Source organism: Budorcas taxicolor, chromosome 6 (genome assembly GCF_023091745.1).
Source record: "Budorcas taxicolor isolate Tak-1 chromosome 6, Takin1.1, whole genome shotgun sequence".
NCBI classification, from domain to species: Eukaryota; Metazoa; Chordata; class Mammalia; order Artiodactyla; family Bovidae; genus Budorcas; species Budorcas taxicolor.
In genome coordinates this window covers 112,869,855-112,875,173 of record NC_068915.1, presented here as the reverse complement: position 1 = coordinate 112,875,173, position 5,319 = coordinate 112,869,855, and positions in this window count along the sequence as shown.

The window sequence follows — 5,319 nt, the reverse complement described above, 5'->3', positions numbered from 1 at the left end:
CCTTTGGGGGAAACCTGCTGTCTCGGAGTTGGTAAAAGACCATTGATTACAAGTTCCATTCAGGAAAGGGAAGAACGTTCAGCACACAGCCACCAGAGTCCACAGGAGGAGGGCAAAGCCCCAGCTCAGCCATCAAGTGCCTCCTGCTTTGCTGTGTAAGAGGACCTATGCAGGGAGGCTCTTCCTTGTCTTTTGCCTTCTCAGGCCACAGATGAAATACACCCTGGGGGAGTGCACCCTTTTGGGGGGTAATGTAGCTTTGGAAGCCTGCTGCTTGCTGCTGCAAGTGCCAGACTCAGGAGTTCCTCCAGGGTTTAGCACACCTGGTCTGGAATTTCTTTGGCGATGTCATGTCTTCAATACCCAAGGATGCTTCCTGTTTACTTCCAGTCAGGTCAATTCTAATGGGAAGGTAATCACAGACAAAAATCTCATGAAGACGCTTGGGTTTTGTTTAGGGGTCTCTGTGCCCTGTCCCTCCCGACTCTTTCAGCCCCCTGATGTCTGTGTGAAGCAGTGGCCTTGATAGGAAGGAGACAGTAATCCTTTGGTCTTTGTTGCTTGGCAGGCATTCACCATCTGGGGAAGCACCTTTAAAGGAGACACTTGAAAAAAATCTTGGGGCCTCGGTCTCATCTCATCTGGAAGACAACTTCTTCTGGAGCCATCTCTTATAGCTGTTTCAGGTTGGGGTGCAGAAATCCTTGCCCTTGTCCACCCCAAATGACAGTGGTGGTGGCCTCCTAGACCTCCTTCAAGGAAGCTATTCTGGAACCACAGCTTAGCTTTCTCCACCATACTGTTCACGGGGCTTCCCCAGTGGCTCAGTGGTGAAGAGTCCACCTACCAAGCAGGAGACTCAAGTTTGATCCCTGGGCTGGGAAGATTCCCTGGAGGAGGAAATGGTAACCCATTCCATTTTTTTTTAACTTTTAAAAAATTTTATTTATTTTTAATTGGAGGATGATTGGGGCTTCCATGGTGGCTCAGATGGTAAGGAATCTGCCTGTAGTACAGGAGACTGGGGTTCCATACCTGGGTTGGAAAGATCCCCTGGAGAAGGGAATGGCTACCCACTCCAGTATTCCTGCCTGGAGAACCCCATGGACAGAGGAGCCTGGCTACAGTTCATGAGGCCACAAAGAGTCAGACGTGACAGAGCTACTAACGCGCTCACTCTCTGCTTTGCCATAATGTGCTGGTCTCTGCCGTACGCCAACATGAATCAGCCACAGGCGTACATATGTCCCCTGCGTCCTGAACCTCCCTCCCACTTCCCACTCCAACCCGTGCCAGTATTCTTGCCTGGGAAGTCCCAGGGACAGAGGAGCCTGGCAGGCTACAGTCCATGGGGCCCCAAAGAGTTGGGGCATGACTTAGTGACTAAACAATAGGGTTCACACCAAGGGCATACCCTCCTTCCTGAGGGAGGCAGAGTTCAGGACTGCCTGTCACCCCTGTTTCTCCTGTGGATGATCCAAGTAGATGTCAGTCCCGGGTGCTATTCGTCTGACAAGTTTCCCACAAAGCTCTCCTCCCCCAAACCCTCTCCTGGGCTTGTCGGAGCTGGTGAGCCACAGCTTGCATGTACCTGGCTACCCCCACCCCCACCCCCACCTTGCCCCTGGCTGGACTGTCCACGGAGAATTGTGCCAGCTCTGTACTCAGGCCCATGGAGGGAAAGCTGCTCAGTTCCCTGTGTCCTCGTGTGTGCCCCTCCCCTGGCTGTGGCTACACTGCTGCTATCTTCCCCGTCTAATGGGACAGACATGCCTTTGGAGTGCTTGCTGCTCATCTGACAGTCGTCTTCCTTTGTCATCCTCCAAGCCCCCTCCCCCACTGCCCTGGATCCCCCACTCACTGCAGGTTTCCCACCTGGCCCTGGCCCTCTTGCCCACCCCATACCCTGCCACCATCATCCTAGCTGAGTTCCATGCTCACACAGCCACCATCCCACACCTGGGGCCCCAGGTCCTCAGTCTCTTCGTATCCAATAAGCAGTTCCCACTAGCTCAGGGCATTGTCCAAAAAAAAAAAAAAAACCCAACCCAGCAAAAACTCTCTCTTTCTTTCCTTTGTAGCTGTTTGCTCTCCCCAAGGCAAATCCATCCTCCCCCTTCCAGGCAGCAGATAAACATATTTTCACCATCTTCCAAAAACAATGGGGATTTGTTATCTGCTTAACGCTGTGGCCAGAAAAATCTAAGTCCAAACAGGGCTTGCTTCTGTCACTCACTCCTAAGCGTGACTTAAGGCTTGGTACTGCCCCCAAACCTGCTTAGTACCTGCTCAGTCCTTTCTGATCACAACCCTGTCCTTTCCACCATTTCCACTATAGTGTCATTTTACCTTATTTATTTGACTGCCTTGGGTCTTAGTTGGGACACTTGGGATCTTGGTTGCCTCACGCAGGATCTTTCGTTGTGGTGCAAGGACTCAGTAGTTGCGGTGAGCAGGCATTTGGGATTTTAGTTCCCCCACCAGAGAACAAACCCATGTCCCCTGCATTGCAAGCCAGATTCTTAACCACTGGACCACCAGGGAAGTCCCCACCAGCACCCTTTTTAAACCTCACCAGGCCCTCAGCTCACTTAAACAGCTTTCTCCCCTGCTCATCCACTTAGTGTGCATGGTCATGGTTGAAATAACACCCTTGTCGTAACCCCAACCTCTTACTCCCCTTTTCTCTTTTCGCCCTTCACTTCTCTCTGTTGAAAAATGCAGCCCTCGACTGGATGTTGGAACCATCACCAGTGGGGCTGCAGGAAAGCCCAAGGCTTGGGGGGAGGGGGGGAGTCCAGTCTCAGCTGTTACACGTGGTAAAGAAACTTTGTTTGAAGAGTCAAAGAATATGGATGAGTCTGGCAATAACAGAATGGAGGATTTTATGAGTCACAGAGAGCTTGAAGGAAGAAGGAATGGGGATATAAATCAGGAGAAAAGAGCTACAGAGAAAGGGAAATAGAAAGGATCAGGGGTGGGGCTTACTTTCAGCAGCAGCAGAAGCAAGCCCTGTTTGGACTTAGATTTTTCTGGCCACAGCATTAAGCAGATAACAAATCCCCACTTGTTTCTGGAAGATGGTGAAAACTCATGTTTATCTGCTGCCTGGGAGGGGGAGGATGGATTTTCCTTGGTGTCATTAGAGAGCAGAGGAGAGCAAACAGCTACAAAGGAAAGAAAGAGAAAGATAATTTTTTTTTTCTGGACAATGCCCTGAGCTAGTGGGAGATGTGAGGATAAGTGAATACACAGGCCTCAGAGAGAAGGACAAGGCTTTCATAAAAACACAGGAAAGGAAAATAATGAAAGTATCAGTCATCTCAGTCTAGACTGTGTCATCCTAACAATTTCCAAATCTCAGTGGCTTAAAACAAGCAAAGTTTTTCCTTATTTGTGTGACATGTTCATCATTGGCTGGCAAGGAACACAGGCTGACCGTCGACCACCATCTGGAAAGTTGTGTCCCTGAGCCAGAAGAAAGAGTTCTGGAGGGTCTCATGTTGGAGAATTTGGCTTGGATGTTTCCCTCACAACTCTCACACACACACACACATACACACCCTCACAACTCACACACACACACACAGCCCGACATAACTGTCAGGGGCCAGATGCACGCAAGGTGAAGAACTGGAATGTATTTCAACAGTACTCAGGACCTCTATGCATCTTTACCTCAGATGAGCTTTATGCCAAAGAATTTATGTTTTCTAATTGTGGTGCTGGAGAAGACTCTTGAGAGTCCCTTGGACAACAAGATCAAAACAGTCAATCCTAAAGGAAATCAACCCTGAACATTTATAGGAAGGACTGATGCTGAAGCTAACTCCAATACTTTGTCCACCTGATGTGAAGAGCCGATTTACTGGAAAAGACCCTGCTGCTGGGAAAGGGTGAGGGTAAAAGAAGAGGGCAGCAGAGGATGAGATGGCATCATTGACTCAATGAACATGAATCTGAACAAACTCTGGGAGGTAGTGGAGGACAGCGGAGCTTGGAGTGCTGCTGTTCATGGAGTCGCAGAGTTGGACATGACTGAGCAACTGAATGACAAAAGGGAGTCACACAGAAACCTGGGGCTGGAAACCTCAGACAAGCCATTACTTGCCCAAGATCACAGAGAGCGGCAGCGGGCTGACTGGGAGCCAGGTCTCCTGTCCTCCAGCCCCTGGATTCCGAGCTTTTATCTTTGGCAAGGTTAGAAACACCTGACCCACCTTCCTTCACCTGGAGTCAGACTTTCACTCATGCTCCCCACACACCCTGCCTCAGAGTTGACAGTGTCCTTGGCTATTGCCAGTACTTCTGTAGTGTCCACTAGAATTAAATTTTCTTTCCTCCCTGGGGCCATCTCAGCTGATGAAACCAGATGTCAAAGCCTCTGTAGCACGACTTTTTGATCTCCCCAGCCTGACTGTGATCAAGTAGGACCAGCAGACTTTGAACATTCTGCACCTCTCATCAGATGTTCTATTACGAAATAACCATGTTTATCTCCTTCTGAATGCCTCTCCAGACCCCATGCTCCCACAGCCCTCATGCTTCTTTCTGTAATAGCACTTTGATACAAAAGGTCACTGGTCACATCTGAGTAAAGATAGGTTCCAGCTTCAGTGGGCCTCTGCAAACAGGAACCTGTCCAAGGACCCCAACAAGCCTTTTTGCACAGCTGTCTATGACCTACCTCTGAACAGCCTGGGGCCCAGGACGGACATATGGATCCATGGTAAAAATTCTGGCAACCCTAGTTAGACTGAGTCTAACATTATACAGCCCTATCAGACTGCCCGTCAGGATGGCTTCTTACCATTCTTTGCTTAGAAAAAGCAAGACTGAATTGCTCCAGTTGCTAGCAAGCCAGGACTGATTTCAGCAACCGGAGAAATTGGGAATTATTAGCTGCACTCTGTTAGTGAAATCACAAGAAAGACGAGTTAAGGATTGAAAATAATCTAGGACAATTCTCAAACTTCTGGGTATGTAAGAAACCACCTCTGACTTCATAGTTCAGTGAACAAAATCCAGTCTTTAAAAAAAGAATGCAGGCCTGGACGTTTGGCTAGGGTTAACTGCCAAACTAGTTTTAGGTGGAAAAAGAGTCAAAGGACAGTCATAGATCAGTGTGTTCCTATTTACGCAAAATAAAAAGGTTGGAGAGCTATATATGTATATGTTCAGACACACACATTTGGAAGGCTACACAAGACCCTGATGCTGGGAAAGAAGGCACTGAAGGAGAAGGGGCCGACAGAGGACGAGATGGTTGGATGGCACCACTGACTCAATGGACATGAGTTTGAGCAAGCTCTGGGAGTT